The 17,830-nt window shown below is 45.7% G+C and overlaps 1 protein-coding gene across 2 annotated transcripts in view; it reads left to right on the top strand.

Annotated features, from left to right (window-relative positions):
- Positions 1-274: 274 nt before the first annotated feature.
- The window catches only part of TACC1 (transforming acidic coiled-coil containing protein 1), a 100,317-nt gene continuing 82,761 nt past the window's right edge, over positions 275-17,830 (top strand). The window contains exon 1 of one of the 2 annotated variants that reach the window (XM_045821626.1): positions 275-601. The gene's annotated coding sequence lies outside the window, so the exon portion shown is untranslated. Of the gene's footprint in view, positions 602-7,481; positions 7,587-17,830 lie in introns of those variants that run through there. The other variant, XM_045821627.1, reaches the window with a different exon arrangement.

Raw genomic sequence — 17,830 nt, 5'->3', positions numbered from 1 at the left:
ATGAGGGAGGGACCATCCATAAAAAATGTCCCTAGCACAAAAGTTGGCCAAACAAATAGCTCTGTTAGGGAAAAAAAAAAAAAAGCTGAACTGTGTAACAGGAGAAATTCTCTCACAAGGAGGGGGTGTTTCTGAGCCAAGTTTAGGCAGAGGAAAATTTTTCCAGCATGTCAGGAATGAAACTGACATTCCATTAAGGGAAAAAAAAAAGGGCCAGAGGAAAGAGTGAGGGGGGGAAGCCACCAGAATTCAGACAGAGCTTTAAATTCCAGACGGGCCACAGGAGAAAGAGCTCTCGAAGATCCCCCTCTGCAGGCGGGCTGCAGTCGGTTTCTCTCTCGAGCTCCCAGCCCCAGTGGACATTTCCTGTCCTGCTTCTGGAAATTAAAGCCCAAAATTGCAAAACATCCTTTTCCCTGTAACCAAGTGCTTGATTCAGAGTCCGTCCCCTCCCCACGTCGCTGATCTCAGTCCTGCCCTCCCCTTCCTTCCTCGGAACCCCTCCCTGACCAGCGGCTCGGCTTCCCAAGGAGAGATGATGGATCTGTAGCAGGTGGTGCCAGAGCCAGAGAGAAACGACCCTGGGACCACGGCCGAAGAGGTAGGAACTGAGGGACTGGACATTCTTGCGATCGTTTGACATGTATTGAGCAAAACGAGATGCTTGTCCTCTAAGCCTCGGGCTGAGGGCATATTCACGGATGGTGTGTGTTGTGGGTGGATGGACTCAGGGGATAAGGTCAGGCACTTCTTTTCCCACCATCTTTCCAAATTTAACTTTAATTCCTGGGTCGCTGGAAGCACATGTTTTGTTTGCGTTCTGATGTGAAAAGTGTTATGGCTGAATTCTGGGAATTTCCTGATTTTCTTTCTTGCTTCCTTTCTTCCTTCCTTCTTTCCTTCCTTCATCTTGCTCTCTCCCCCTCCCTCCATCCTTGTCTTCCTTCCTTCCTTTCCTCTTTTCTTTTATTTCCCTCCTTTCTTTCTTTCGTTCTTTTCTTTCTTTTTCTCCCTTCCCTTTCCTTCCCTTCCCTTCCCTTTCTTTCTTTTCTCTTTTTCCCTGGAATGTCAAGGAGCATTTATGAATACTTTCAGCTCTGAATACCTTCAGAGACAAGTGACCAAAAGTAAAGTCTAGGAAAAGGCACTTTTGCTGTGGTGAACTGGGGTTGAGCTGTTTCCCAGGACCTGGACCGTGTGTTCTTCCGGCTCTCCCGATGCTCTCTCCTTCCCTCTCCCACCCACCGTCATGGATGGGGACACACACCTTGAGTTGCCTGCCCTCTAGGCAAGGAAATGTGGCACCTTGAGCACCAGAGCTATGCATTATGGGCAGAGCCCAGGTGCTGTGTGAGACTTAGCTGTCTGTGACAGAGCTAACTGGTTTACCCAGAAAGCTGCATGTGCCCTTGGCTTCCTTAGGGACATGCTCCTAGCTGTCATCACTGAAAGGCTACCTTTGGCAACACGTGTGCTGACATTGGAGTGACTCAGAGGGCTTAGCATGGTTTCTGCACAAGGAGTTCTCCAAAATTTATGAAGCGATCACAAAGCCTTTCAAATGCCCTTTCTCTGCACTTCTGCAGCATTGGATTCTCTGAACCACACATTTTTGTCTTTAGCCACATGCTGCTGTGCACTGTTCTCTAACAAGCTAAATAACTGGGGGGAATGAACTGAACAAAACTAGTCATAACTTACTAGTTGGTGATCACAAGGCAGCCACGAACTCTTGCTGTGCACTTGCTGTGCACTTGCTGTATGCCAGGCACCATTCTAAGGGTGGTAAGTATCAGCAGCATCACCCGCATCTCACAGATGAGGAGACCGAGGCAGGGGACACAACTAGTAAGTGGCAGAGGAGGGATCTGAACTGAAGTAGCCCCAGTCTGGAGTGCAGTTCCCGCCTTGTCTAGCTGGGTGACTGTGGACAGGTTCAGTGTTCTCAGCCTCAGTTTCCTTATCAGGGAAATGGGATAGTAATAAATCCACCTCAGGGAGGTGTTGTGAAAAGTAAATTCATTGTAAAGGAGTATTTTTCGGAAGCAGGTGAACAATGCAAGCATGTTCTCCCCAATCCTGGGAGTGTGTCTTATGGATGGAGGGATCATTTACCACCGAAAAGCCTCAGGTTCTGCAGGGGAGCCACAGTGCCTTGTTAGGATTGTACCCTCCACCAGGCACATCGGGGCTCAGGTGCCAGCCAGTGCAAGACTGCAGCTGCCAGCTCACTAGACTCTAAGCTCCCTAGGACAGGGTTCATGTTTTAGGCACATTGTGTCTCTTAGAACATGTTTCTTCAGCTGCAGTGTAAGAACATCATTGCTCTTCGGAAGGGGCACAGGATCCCCTTTGGGGAGGAGTTCAACCAGGAGCCTGTGGGACCCACCTTTCCTCATTCCCAAGAAAGCAGCTACCTAACTAATATGGTGGGGTGCCCGGCTGAAAGTTATGAAAAACTTTCAACTGCTGACTTGGAACAAGGAATGCTCTGTCTAGACTGAAATGATGGCTTATGGAACAAAGCTCATTTACAGACGGATTTCTAGCCTGGCCCTCCTCCTCTGCCCCCTACTTAATGACCATCTCCTGCCCTGGGGAGGCCCGTGCTGCCAGGCTCAGGAGGTGAGTGCTCCCGTCTCAGGCAGCCCTCCCTCGCATGTAGCGGCAGACGAGCAGCAGGCCCCCAGAGAGCTAATTACAACCTGGCCTCTCTCGGGGTCTCTTCTGAATGTGCCCTTCTCACTTCTCACAGTTATGGGCTGTGTGATCAATAATCATCATAGTTATTATAGATCTTCCTTAAAGATAACAGCTTCCTTATTGAGACCTTGTGCAGAGCGCATGACACACAGTTCATGCACCCCCACAAAAGCCCTGTAGGGCAGCCTTGGGCGTGATGCCCACGCTGCTGCTGAGGAATCTAAAGGTAGAGACATTAAGCGACTTGCTCAAGGCCACCCAGCCAGTTAGTGGTGGTAAAGGTGGGATCGAAGCTGTATCCTCTGAGTCCGAGCAAACTGCCTTGAGTATTTCCGTAGCCCGTGTGGCAGAGGTGAGAGGAGTATTGTGAGTCAGGCTTTTTCATATTTTTGGCAAAGGACGCCCCCGAGAATAGGCTGGGAGGAACACTGACAGGGCCGGGACAGAATGTTCCCTGGAAGGAAGGGCACCTCTGTGATAACGCGGACTCAGGGTTCTTGTCCAAGCTGCAACTCCGATAAACGTGACCTCTCTTCTGAGAGGTCGTAGGGTTTTGTGGCGAAGAGCCAGCTCTGGAGCCAGACTGCCCCGGTTCAACTCCCAGCTCTGCCACGTGTTAGCTAGGTTATCTTACGAATATTATTTTAAAAAAACGACATTCTAGGTAGAGGGATGAAAATAGCAGTACCTATTTCACAGAGATATTATGATCTCTTAGCCCACATAAAGCATTTGGAACTGTGACTGGCACATAGTGAGCAGTTGGTAAATATGTTATTGTGGGTAAAAGAGGTGGTCAGGTTACTTTTAGGTAAGGTAGTTGGGTGACGGTCTGGAAACAGGACGTAACTAGTGTCTGAGACAGTAAAACGGGCACCCGTGGTTTGAACGGTGAGCTGTGGCTGTGAGGGTGGTGCCCACCCAGGCCAGGAGTGACACAGCATCCCCAGCAGATGGCTTAGGATCCACGAGAAAGAGCTCAGCAGTTCTGCCAGGGATTAAAGAGGGTGAACCGAAGCAACATGTCTTTAGGGTTGGATTTGCCAAACTAGATCTTTTGATGAAATGAAGTATAGTTTATTGATCTTTGTAGTTATGGAAATTAGTGCCAACCATTAGACGTACTGTTATTTTTTTAGTGCTTGTTTTTGTCAGTGATTCAATGACTTTGGCCGAACCACTTGTGTTTTTGGAAGGACGATTTTAGGATTTCAAGCTGAGATATAAAATTTAAGAGCTAAATAAAGCTGATTAAAAACACAGTAAGGAGATCATGATTTACAAATGAATTCTGTGGCTTTTTCAAAGAACCAACTTGTGAGCACAGCTCAAGTCCTGATGAAATTTGCAGTGATTTCAAAAGTAGTTACAACCCTTTCCTGGGAGTAAAAGTGGGCAAGAAACAAATTAGTAACTGACATTCATTGAGCACTTACTAGGAGCCATGCTTTGTGCTAAGTGCTTGATAGGCATTATCTCATTTGTTCAGTCCTCATGACCACCTATCAGATGAGAGCTATTGCTATCCCCAGTTTACAAATGATGATAGGAAGGGTTATAGAAGGAAATAACATGCCCCAAATCTCACAGCTGGTAAGTGCTGGGGCTGGGATTCTAACTCAGGACTGTCTGGTTTGGGTGTGGGTGTTTAAACCTGACACTATGGTTCTAGTAAATCAATTCCCCTCCACGCACCGAGATAAGTCGTTTCTTCTTGTTTGAAGAGTTCCCCCCTGTATTTAGAAGTGAATGGAGGGCCCTGGCTAGTGTAGCTCAGTGGATTGAGTGTGGGCTTTGAACCAAAGGGTCTCCTCGCCAGTTCGATTCCCAGTCAGGGCATATGCCTGGGTTGCCGGCCAGGTCCCCAATGGGGGCCACTTGAGAGGCAACCATTCTCTCCGCTTTCTCCCTTTTTCCCCCCTCTTTCTAAAAATAAATAAATAAAATCTTTTTAAAAAGGGATGGAGGAGCGGTAACTCCCAGCACAGGGTCTGAGCACAACACCCGCAGGCACTCTGGGAAGCAGGCCTCCTGTGAAGAGCGGCAACTGCACCTGTGCAAGCAAAAGGTGTGGGTAAACCTGTGAAGCAGGTTGTCTTCTCAACCTTTACCTTTCCTGGTGCAGTCGCAGAGGCCCCCCTGTCTCCAGGACTCCTCTCTCGTCTTCTGAAGGGGTCTCAGTCACTCTCTGACAACACAGAGAAGGGCCCTCTCACTGAGCCCCGCTCTGGCCCTAACCCCAGCATCCCATACCTAAAATCAGTCCTGTCAGTTGTTCATCCAAGCCTCCTCTGACCCGCACTTGACTTTCAGCAGGCCATTGGACAGTGATTGTGAGAGAATTGATACGCAGGTGCAGCTCCAGTGGGAGACTTAGATTTCACTGTCACAGTGAAGAGGAAAAGCATTTTGGAGAAGGGAGACTTCCTAGGTACCCCTAGCCACACACCACAGGGATAAACTTGTTAACCTCTCCAAAGTTGGGAAGACAAACCCCTTTCTGAGGATCTAAAGTCCAGACTGAAAGCTTGTCCTGTGTTACTTGATAGAGGAGACGCTTTTCTGAGATTTTAAAACATTTAGAGCACCCACTCAACCAGGTCAGCTCTAGGCAGCAGTTGACGTGTGTGATGTTCTTTCGAGGTGCTCAGAGCCCTGTCTTCGTCCTTTGCTTTTCCCTGGAGGCCCCTTTCCCTCCCGCCTTCTCTGCCTCTCACTTCTAGACTCCCCTTCCGTCCTCATCTGTCGGAAGGCCTTCAGGCCCTTAACCCACCGAACAACCTTAAAGCACTCATCTCCCAAGGCTGCGTGTGCTTACGACAAGAGTCAATTTTTCTTTTCTCTTCATTTCTTCTTATTTACTTATTTATTTATTTGGGGCTGGAAACAACAATAGAATTTAGAAACCAGCAGTTTGGGGAGGGTTTTTAATATGTAAGGTTTATTTATCAATTATTGTTTATATTCAATACTAATTTGTATATGTTTCAGTGGTACAGCATAGTGGTTAGACAGCCACATACTTCACAAAATGTTCCCCCTGGTATTTCCAGCACCCAGCTGGCACCATACATAGGTATTACAATATTGTTGACTATATATCCTATGCTGTAACTTACATCCACGTGACTGTTCTGTAACTACCAAACTGTGCTTCTTAACCCCTTCACTGTTCTCACCCAGCCTCTCAAACCCCCTCTGCTTTGGCAACCATCAGTCTGTTCTTTGTATCTGTGAGTCTGTTTCTGTTTTTGTTTATTTTGTTCTTTAGATTTTACATATAATTGAAATCATATGGTATTTGTCTTTCTCTGACTGATTTATTTCACTTAGTGTAACACCCTCTAGGTCTGTCCACACTGTCACAAAAGGTAAGATTTTGTTGTTTTTCATGGTTGAGTAGTATTCCATTGAGTGTGTGTACCACAGCTTTTTTATCCGCTCATCCACTGATGAGCACTTGGGCTGCTTCCACATATTGGCTGTTGTAAACAGTGCTGCAACGAACATAGGGGTGCATATATTCTTTCAAATTAGTGTTTTGGGTTTCTTTAGATAAATACACAAAAGTGGAATCACTGGGTCATAAGGCAGTTTCATTTTTAATTTTTTGAAGTAACTTCATACTGTTTTCCATAGCGGCTGCACCGGTCTGGATTCCCACCAACGGTGCACTAGGGTTCCCCTTTCAATGCATCCTCGCCAGCACTTGTTGTTTGTTGATTTATTGATGATGGCCATTCTCACCAGTGTGAAGTGGTATTATCTCATTGTGGTTTTAATTTTCATTTCTCTGATGCTGAGTGATATGGAGCATCTTTTCATATGTCTATTGACCATCGGTATGTCCTCTTTGGAAAAGTGTCTATTTAGGTCCTCTGCTCATTTTTAAGTTAAGTGGTTTGGTTCTTGGCAGTTGAGTTGTATGAGTTCTTTATAAATTTTGGATAGTGACCCCTTACGGAATGTGTAGTTGGCAGATATCCCCTCCCATTCGGTGGGTTGTCCTTCATTTCGTTGCTGGTTTCCCTTGCTGTGCAAGGTCTTTTTAGTTGGATGTAGTCCCATTCATTTATTATTTTGTTGTTTTCCTTGCCCAAGGAGATATGTCGGGAAAAATATCGCTAAGAGAAATACCAAAGGTTGTACTATGTATGTTTTTTTCCTAGAAGTTTTATGGTTTTGAGTATTACATTTCAGCCTTTAGTCCATTTTGAGTTTATTCTTGCATATGGTATAATAAGATGGTCTAGTTTCATTTTTTTTGGCATGTATCCGTCCAAGGTTTTGGGAGAGTTTTAAAGGATTTTGGAACATAGGTGTTTCTTAGACACCTTAATCACACTTTAAACCAGTAGTCATGTGGGACCCATCGGTAGGTATGGAGGGTCCTGGCTTAATAACTGTGGTGGGGTTAGGAAAAGGGAGGGAATCTGTTGTGTATCCCGGGTCACCCAAGATATATGGGGTTAGGGGTGGAGGGCTTACACCTTCTGCACTTTCAGCCCTGGAAAGGTAATAGGGGTATTCCCTTCCTTAGCCTCACCCTTATTTTCAAAGTGTGTTTTGAAGAGGCTGGAGCAGGCCGTAGCTGAAAAAGCAGACACAATACAGAACAAAATGTCCCAAGGCAGCAGGGGAGGGCCTGTGTGTTCATTGTTCAGTGAGAGGCTGTCTTGGACCCTTGGAACTTTCCATAGTTTGACTTTCTGGCTAATTATTACCATCTGCGTGGTTGCTGGCGGCTGAGACGTTGCTGGGTCTGCCAGTCGAGTTGCTGGGCCAACCTGGGGGCTGCATCAGCCGCTGCCAGCTGCGGAGGCCCCCTCCAGTTTCCTTCAGGAGCAAGCAGGCATGCCCACTGCCTGCTGACCCTGACGTTGGTGAGTGGCTTGCCCTTCAGCCTACCCCCTCGCCTGTTGCAGTTGTTTGTCTAGAGCCCAGTCTGGATTCCCAGACTCAGGTTTCCTCTACCAGCAGGCCTGTGATGTGTCTGCACACAGCAGTGAGCAAAGCCTGCTCCTTTCCTTGGAGCGGCTCACTAACCAACAAGCACTGCACAGCCTGGCACAGATGTAGAGACACGTCATGGAAAAAAGAGGTCTGCATACACTTCAGTAAATAAACAGCTGTCAGGGCTCTAGGCACGTATCAGCCGCAGCCTGGTAAGGCATTTCATTGCTTCTAGAATCATGTGCAGCAGGACATCTCAGACTTCCTAGTGCAAACCCTTCGTTTTACAGATGAGGAGGATGAGACTTAGAGAAGTACTAACTTCCTCAACACCACAGAACGGAGGCCCAGGGGCTCTTCTGTCTCTCAAAACCAATCTGTTATGAGGTTAGTCTTGAAAGGGGATTAAAGTGATGTGGGTGCTGGTATTTCCATTTAGCCTTTTAAATCCACTGTCCATCCTTCTCCACTCTCCTCTGTGTCCAGGAGGCTGATCTAAATGGCTGTCTTGCATTGAGTTCCGGTTAGGTTTAGCCAATGGAGGCCACAGCCGAAAATCAGGGAGGAAGGGGGTGAGGGACGCAAAGATATTTGTTCTTCTTGTGCTGTTCCTGCTGGATTGTCACGGGCTGGTTGTGTCCTCTGACTAAAGACCCCAACTCCTAACAGGCAGCCTTCTGCACATGGCTGCATCCTTCACTATGTAGCTCTGGAAAACTGCTGTCTCTTGAGGTCTCTCAGACAATACTCACACCTACCTTTGTAAACAGTCCCTTTATCACATTCTCAAATTGGAGAGTGTTTCCTGCCAGGCTCCTAACTGACACATGTGTCTTTGTTTATTAGAGAAAGAAAAATCTATAGACATGACTCTTTATGTCACTCTTGGCTTGACAGTTTCTCAGACTTTCCTCCCTCTCTCCCTTCCTCCTTCCCTCCCTCCCTCTCTTCCTTCCTTCCTTCCCTCCTTCCTTTCCTTCTTTTTCTCTTTCTTTTTTTGATGACCTTGAAGGTTTGAGGACTGTCAATCTGTTCATCCAGTATTTGTAGGATGTTTCTCAGGTGGGGTTTGTCTTATGCTTTTCTCACGAGCACACTGGGATTGTGCGTTCTTGGGAATGTCACAGAAGTCAAGTGCCATTTCATGGCATTATATCAAGGGTGCATACTATCCGCATGACTTCTCCCTGTTGGCGTTAACCTCGATCTCCTGACTGAAGCGGTGTTCGTAAGGCTTCTCCACTGCAAAGTCACTCCTTTTCCCCTTGCTGTGCGGTACGCTTTGGAAGGAAGTTACTATGCACACACAGCTCATGCTAAGGGAGTGGGGAGTTAAGCATTTGCCTCCTTGAGGGTTGACTATCTGTATAAATTATCTGGAATTCTTCTTCATGGAATACGTCTCTTCTCTTGATTTATTTATTTGTTAAATTATTTATTTATATAGTAGAGACTCATGCATTTTGTTTTACACTTAAGGTTATATTCCAATACTAATTTATTAATTTTATTGTTCAATTTGTCCCAGCTTTGGCCATTGGGAACTCTTTCAATTGATTTCTGTGTCCCTTTGTCATACTACCATCAATGTGGGTTTTGGTGTGGCTTTTTTACTTTTTTATTTTTTGTGTGCACTTGTTTTGTGTTACATTCTGGCAATGTAAAATGCTCAAGGCTCATTTTGTGTATTTCCCGCCCCAGTGCTAGAATCAGCCATTTCTCTAAGTAGCCTTGGCTCCTTTCATTAGAGAATAGTATTGAACACCAAGATCTGGGTGCCGGGTATGCTTGTTGCCACTGAGGATTTGTTGCTTTTAGTCCCTTTCAGTTAATAGAGCAAGAAGATATATGTGTGTATACCAACCTGGGTATATACACACATTCATAACTATTTTTACATGTGATCGTCTGACTCTATATTAAGCAAAACATGAACTGACGCTGATGTTTCCAACTCTAATTCATTACACATGGATCTTTCTAGACCTCCCTTTCCTTATCTATAAGTTCCCCAGCAATGAGAAATCCGGCTCCCGCCATCTGTTATCCATTTACATCGATTTCAGTATATACGTATAGTGGCATTGGAATTGTTAACCCGCACTCCCATGGGAACCAACTTTATCAGCTAGATTTAATGCTTATGCACAATTTCCTTTGCCCTTAGTGCTGCAGACGCCACTCATCTCCAAAGCTGGCTAGGTCAGCCGCTTCAGTGATGCTGTTTCAAACATTTGCAGTGCAGTTGGATTGCTTTGTCATAGCGTGCATTCCATCCTGGGATCCTCTGATCTCTTAAAGGATTTTTCTCTAATTTGCAGACAGTAGGTTCACTCTTTGTGCTGTAAAGTTCAATGGGTTTTGAAAAATCGGTAGTGTTCTGCTCCCACCATTATGGTATCATATAGAATAGTTTCACACCCTAAAAATAACCCCTGCGCTCTACATATCAAGGTTTGTGGAGGAATAACACCTGGGAAAGAAAAAGGGGCGAAAGCAAGTTTGGGCAGGAAAGCCTTCACGTGTGATGTGGGTGCAAATTAGTCTCTGCCTGACCAATGCGGAGCTCCAAAGCAAAGACTGCCCATTAGAGGGGTCCCATGTTAGACAGAAATGGTCAGGCCTTTCATACGACTGCCTTGCTCAGCCATTGGCTGGGGACTGCCCAGAAGACTGATCTCAGCTCAAAGCAGAAGCAGACCCTGAAGGCACCAGCAGCTGGAGATGCTCAGCTAACCACATTCCTTGGGGCTGGGTTGCTAAGTCCCTTCTTGGAGAGGGATCTGAGTGCTGCAGCTCTGTGTCCGCCAGAAATATCTTTGAAAATTCCAAACACAGGTTGGCCAACCATTGGTCAGGAATCCTGAGTAAAGGATTCCTGCATCAGGTGGGATTTGGGAATGGATGACCCCATTGGCCCCTCCCTTTCAGCTCTTGGGCCCCATGGCTGTCGCTTGGCCAGGTTTGATCCAGGCAGCCCACGTATTCCGTTTCTTATGTTCATTCCATCTCACTTAGGCCTCTGCTTTCCTTCTCGCACTGACCATTTCACGTCCTGCTCTGACCTGCCGTAGGATCAGATCTCCTCCTTTCTTCAGGGAGTTTTCATTGTGGCACATGGACCAGAAGCTTGTGAGTTGAGGGCTGAAAAACCAAATCCTGATTGGATTTGCCCCCACCCTGGAACATGGAAAAAACGAAACAACAATACTCGCTACTGACCTTTGCATGTATCACACCTAGCAAGGTATGATAGTTCCATTTCCTTCCGTCCCAACTCCCACACCCATGGGCGCCCTGGGATTTTCACCTGCAGGTGCAGAATCATTCCAGTTCAATTCCAGTCTCTGTCTGCAGGAAGGTGGAAACCGTTCAGACTTTCTGAAGAGAGAGTGGCTTTGACGTTCTCCTCTGCCTGTGCTCACTCTTCCTCTTGTTTTACTTGCTTAAGGTCAAAGGCCTGTTTTATTCTTGAAACTTGACAGCTCCGTCTGGCTCCCAGTGTCCTAAGATACATCATTAGAGTCTTCACATGGCCTCTTAGGACAGTCTTTACTTCTAAACCTAAGGAAATTTTTGTGTTTGCTTTGTCTCTCTTTAGAGACTTCCTTTGAACATTCATTTCTTTCTTTGTAGCGCATTCTGACTCCACAGACCCTATGTGTTCTGCCCAGCGAGAGAGCAGTAGCATTTTTTATATTCATGGTATTTTTAGACAGTGGATCATGCACACTGATTTTAATATCAAAGTTTTCCAAATTAAAACCCCACCTTGAACCCAGGCCCTCAGGACTCTTGCCAGCCTTCTGGTTTTCCTGTCTGCGTCATCATTTCTCAGTGGGGTGGCTAAAGCCAGACCCTACAGGGCCAGAGAATGCAAATAAAGTATTGGTGGGTGAACTCTCCTTACCTTCCACCCCCAAGACCAGACAGTGGGATTGGAGTCCATGCTGAAATGCCCAAAGGTCGCTCTGGATCACTACTCCAAAGCTGCACGAGACATGAGACCCCAAAAGTGCTAAGAGTTAATATTCCAAGATGACACTTGGGGTTACTGAGTCCAGGATATTTGAATTATAGGTTGTTTCTGTCTCTGAAAACACCAGGGCAGAAAAAATAGCCTGCTTTTAAAAAAATCAATAAAAAGCACACAAAGGGTCTACTGTCCCTGAACCACTATGTAGGAATAGAAATGACAAGTAAATGAAATGAAAAAGAAGTTTTTTTTTAAGTGCTTGCATTCCACTCCCCAAGAATACAGATTGAAATCGTGAACTTGGAGCTGTTCCCACAGTGGAAGAACAGGGTCACAGGTCAGAAGCACAAGCTCTCTTCTGGAAACTGCCAACTTATTAGAGTTGACAGTTGCATCACCTTGAAACAGGGAACAAAGACTTTCTTTTCTGGCAGAATTCAGTTTTGCTGGCACAAAGTGTTAGGAAACAGTCACACACAGTGTCGCTGGTGGAATTACAGAGGAATTTCTGAGAATCAGCCTTTAGGCAAAAGGCATTTGGCTGGAAACTTGCACTGAAAACCTGCCTTGTAACTTAGCATGTGACTTTCACCTGACTTAATTTTCTCCGGTCCCAAGGGTTTCAAGGCCAGAGAAAGAAAAGGTTCTGACCAGCGTTGTTGACGTGTTTGCTCTTCTGTGCAAATTGAGGATAAATTCAAAGACAAATCACCAAAGGGAATTTCTCTCTCTGACACCAAGTATAACTGGGATGGTTTTTAAAATAATGGACAAAAATTTCCTAATCGCGTATACGTAATCTTCGTATCTGGGTTAAGTGTGAATGAAGGAAATGGGGACCGAGGGAAGAACAAAGGACTGGGCAGCAGTGGGGAAATCTGAGCCCTGGCTCCAGCTTTGGTGCGGTCTCCAAAACCTCGGGCACGTCTCCAGCGTCACGGCCTTGGTTCACTTATATAAATATAAGAAGGTGGAACTAGATGGCCTCTAGGAGCCTTTCCAGCTTTGTTCTAGGAACCAGCCTCTCAGCTGTGATTTTTTCCGTATGTTTAGGCAGTGCCAAAACAATGATGTGAGGCAGAATTGGGGTATAGATTTGCAAGAGGGTCATCTTGAGGCTGGTAGCAGGCCTCAGGCAGCCCTCACTTCACCCAACAGTTTTGTGATGATGAATTCAAGTGGACAGTCATATGGGCAGGCATTTATAAATGCACTTATTGAGTGAATGAATGAATGAATGAATGAATGAAGCACTCAGGAGAGCATTAAGCGATAAAAGAATGAAAACGTTTAGTTGGAGGAAGTTTATTTGGAATAGGGCATGCATGATTTTGCTCAGCAATGATGGCTGAGGGGAGGTTTTATGGACAGATTCAGCCAGAGCTAAACTTCAGGAAGTACAGGCATAGCTTGGACATAATGTGGGCTCCGTTCCAGACCACCATAATAAAGCAAATATCACGATAAAGCAAGCCACAATCTTTTTGGTTTCCCAATGCATATAAAGGTTATGCATACACTAAACTATAGTCTATTTAAAAAAAGATTTTATTGATTTTTAGAGATAGAGGAAGGGAAGGAGAAAGAGAGTGAGAGAAACATCAATGTGCAGTTGCCTATTGCACACCCCCTATGGTGACCTGGCCTGCAACCCAGGCATGTGCTCTGACTGGGAATCAAACTGCCAACTTTTTGGTTTGCAGGCTGGCACTCAGTCCACTGAGCCACATCAACCACAGCTAAACTATAGTCTATTAATTGTGCAATCACATTATCTCTAAAAAACAATGTATGTGCCTTGATTTAAAAATACTTGACTGCTACATAATGCTAACCATAACCAAACACTTGCTGAGCTTTCCGCAAGTCATAACCATTTTGCTCGTGGGAAGGGTCTTGCCTTGATGTTAGCAGCTGCTGGCTGACCAGAGTGGTGGTTGCTGAAGGCTGGGGTGGCTGTGGCGATTTCTTCAAATAAAAAGAACAATGAAGTTTGCTGCATGAAGTGACTCTTCCTTTCATGGCCTATTTCCCTGAGCATGTGATGCTGCTTGGTAGCATTTTCTGCACAGCAGAATGTCCTTCAAAATGGGAGTCAGCACCCTCAAACCCTGCTGCTGCTTTACCAACAGGTGTATATGATATCCTCAATCCTCTGTTGTCATGTCAACAACCTCCACAGCATCTTTACCAGGAGTAGTTTCCATCTCAAGAAACCACATTTTTTTTAACTCATTCATAAGAAGAAACTCCTCATCCATTAACACAGGGGTCCCTGACCCCAAGGCCAGGGACATACAGGTCTGTGGCCTGTTAGGAACCAGTCTGCACAGCAGGAGGTGAGCAGAGGGTGAGCCAGCGAAGCTTCTCGTTACTGCCTGAGCTCATCGTCTTCCACGAAATTGGTCCCCGGTGCCAAAAATGTTGGGGGACTGCTGTGTTCAAGTTTTATCACAGGATCGCAGCAATTCATTCACCTCTTCAGGCTCCACTTCTAATTCTAGTTCTCTCGCTATTGAAACCACCTCTGCAGTTGCTTCCTCCACTGAACCCCTGAAGTCCTCAACCCCTCAGAGTAATCCATGAGGGTTGGAGTCAACTTCTTTCAAACTCCTGCTAACATTGCTATTTTGATCTCTTTCCATGAATCACAAATGTCCTTAATGGCACCTAGAATGGCGAATCCTTTCCAGAAGGATTAACTTTGTCAACATCCATCAAAGGAATCACTCTACATGTGGCAGGCATAGCCTTACAAAATGTATTTCTTAAATAATAATACTTGAAAGTCAGAATTGCTCCTTGGGCTGCAGAATGAATGTTGTGTTTGCAGGCAGGAAAACAACATCAGTCTTGTTGTGCCTCTCTATCAGAGCTCCTGGGTGACCAAGTATATTGTCAATAAGTAGTAATATTTGGAAAGGAATCTTTTTTTCTCAGCAGTAAATCTCAACAGTGGGCTGAAAAGATTCAGTAAACCGCATTGTAAACAGATGTCATCCAGGCCTTGTTGTTTCACTTACAGAGCACAGGCAGAGTGGATTTAGCCTCATTTTTAAGGGCCCTAGCATCGGCTTCAAGTTGCTAAAAAGAACGTTAGCCTGCCCTTTGAAGCTTTGAAGCCAGGCATTGACTTCTCTCTGGCTGTGAAAGTCCTAGGTGACATCTTCTTCCAACACAGGACAGTTGCGTCTACATCGAACACCTGCCGTGTGGGGTAGCCGCCTTCACGAACTGTCTCAGCTGGATCTTCTGGGTGGCTTGCTGCAGCCTCAGTATCAGCACTTGCTGCTTCACCCTGCACGTTTATGTTATGAAAATGGCTTCTTTCCTTAAACCTCACAGAACAGCCTCTGCTAGCTTCACATTTTTCTTTTGCAGCTTCCTCACCTCTCTCAGCCTTCATAGCATTGAACAGAGTTAGGGTCTCGTTCTGGATTAGGCTTTGGCTTAAGGGAGTGTGGTGGCTGGTTGATCTAACCAGACCACCTAAACTTTCTTCACATCAGCAGTAAGGCTGTTTCACTTGCTTATCATTCATGTGTTTGCTGGAGAAGCACTTTTAATTTTCTCCAAGAACTTTTCCTTTGCATGCACAGCTTGGCTCACTGTTTGGGATAAGAGGCCTAGCTATTGGTCTGTCACAGCTTTTGACATGTTTTCCTCACTAAATATAATCGTTTCTAGCTTTTGTTTTAAAGTGAGAAACATGACTCATCCTTTCACTTGAACACTTAGAGGCCATTGTAGGGTTACTGATTGGCCTGATTTCAATATTATTGTGTCTCAGGGAACAGGGAGGCCTGAAGAGAGGGAGAGAGGGGGAGGGACGACCAGCCAGCGGGGCAGTCAGGACACAGACAATATTTATTGATCACATTTGCCATTGCATGTGGGCATGGTTCATGGTGCCCCAAAACAACTACAGTCAGTGATCACAGATCACCGTAACAGGTATAATAATTATGAAAAACTCTGAAACATTGTGATAGTCGCCAAAGAGCCATAACGTGAGAAAATACTGTTGGGAAAATGGTGCCGGTTGACTTGTGCAACTCGGGGTGGCCACAAGTCTTCAGTTTGCAGAAAATGCAGTGTCTGCGAAGTGCAATAAAACACAATGCAATAAAATGAGGTGTGCCAGTATTAGGGTTAGGGCGTACTTACATAGCACTCTCTCTATAGAGTAAGATGGAGTGACTGCTGGCAGGGCAGTAATGCAGTTCTTCCAGGTACAGGTAATGGGACTCTCTCCCCAATTTAGTGAGCAAAATTTTGACTAGGATTTGCATTGTCCGAGTCTCACAGAAGCCCAAATTGTTAGTGGCTAACCAATGTATTATTCATTTTTTTCTCACATAAATGAAATCTGTAGGTAGACAATCCAGGGCAGGCTCCGAGGCTCCCGGGTGTAATGGACTCAGGCTCCTTCAACCTCAGGATCAAGCGCGGCTGCGTGAATCCAGCCTAGCCCATCAGCATTCCATCCAGCAGGGTAAACAAAGAGCTCACCTCCTGTCTTAGTCCATTTGGGCTTCTATGACAACATACTACAAACTGGGTAGCTTTAAAAAACACACACTGAAATTTAGCCCTGGCTGGTGTAGCTCAGTTGGTTGGAGCACTGTCTTGTGCACCCCCAAAGCTTGGGGGTTGGATTCCTGGTCAGGGCACAGGCCTGGGGTGTGGGTTCATGCCAGTCAGGGAGCATACCAGAGCCTGGTAGATGTTTCTTTCTTACATTGATGTCTCTCTCTCTCTCTCCCCCTCTCTCTAAAATCAATACACATATTTTTAAAAGCCCAGAAATTTGTTTCTCTCAGTTTTGAAGCCTAGAATTCCAACAGTGCACTAGCATGGTGGCACTCGGATGAAGTCATTTTCCTGGCTCATAGCCAGTGCCTTCTCTGTCCTCACATGGAAGAAGGGAAGGGATCTCATCTCTCTGGAGTGTCTTCTGTAAGGGCACTCATCCCGTTAATGAGTGTTCCACCCTCGTGAATTAGGCATCTCCCGAAGGCCCTGTGCAAGTTAGGATTTTAACACACGAAATTTGGAGGGGCGCCAACATTCAGACTGTGGTACCTCCTCACTCCCCATTAATGATACTTCCTGGGAGTTGAACTTGATACATCTATTTGTATCCCATTGACCAAAACTTACAAAAATAGTCCCCGTGGACCCCTCCCCTAAAGGAAATTACCAAATTTGTTTTAAATGTTATAGGGAAAGACAAAGGACCTAGAATAGCCAAAATGACTTTGAAAAAGGAGGACAACATTGGAGCACTTACATTACCCGATTTCAAGAACAATATGTGGCTCTTCGGTAGTAAATCCAATTATATCGTAAATTTGTCATTTAAACAATTTCCAAAACAGGAAAGAAGGGGCAGCTCTGAGATAAGTATGTAGCTTCCCAAGGCAGCTGCTTTGAAGGGTAACACTCATTTGCCATGATTGCTGGGGGGAAAAATCCACGCCGAACATCAACTTTGTAATCCAGACAGAACTGGTTTGAATACTGCAGACACCACCTATCTCAGTGTAAAAACTAAAGAAGTACAGCCAGAGCCCTGGCTGGCGTAGCTCAGTGGATTGAGCGTGGGCTGCGAACCAAAGCGTCGCAGGTTCGATTCCCAGTCAGGGCACATGCCTGGGTTGCAGGCCACGGCCCCCAGCAACCGCACATTGATGTTTCTCTCTCTCTCTCTTTCTCCCTCCCTTCCCTCTCTAAAAATAAATAAATAAAATCTTTTAAAAATATTAAAAAAATAAAGGAAGCACAGCCGGGAGGCTAAGCGCCACGTGAGAGCTCTGCAGGTAGCCTGCCTGACTCCGAATCCTGGCTCTGCCGTTTCCTAGCTGCGTGGCCGTGGGCACCTTTAACTTTTCCAGGCCTCACTGTACTCATTTGTAAATTAAGGATACTTACTAAACATGCCTACCCAAAACATTGTGACGGACACTGAATGTGTTAATAAATCCAAAGCACTTAGAACAGAGTCTGGCACATAAAAAGTGTTCAGCAGCTCCTAACTACTGTTATCATCACTTCCCACTGAACTTGGCATCCCATACCTGTTAGCTCCTGTCCTTCTACAAAGCATGAGTAGCATTCTGGGGTGGGGAGAGTTTTGACACCGAAGGGTGTATTTTGCAATCTCGGGGGTGGGGGGGCAGCAATCCTGAATTTCAG

This window comes from Phyllostomus hastatus, unplaced genomic scaffold (genome assembly GCF_019186645.2).
Source record: "Phyllostomus hastatus isolate PE091 unplaced genomic scaffold, TTU_PhHast_1.1 phas_scaffold_46, whole genome shotgun sequence".
In the NCBI taxonomy this organism is placed as follows: domain Eukaryota; kingdom Metazoa; phylum Chordata; class Mammalia; order Chiroptera; family Phyllostomidae; genus Phyllostomus; species Phyllostomus hastatus.
This window is presented reverse-complemented; position numbering and strand designations above follow the sequence as displayed.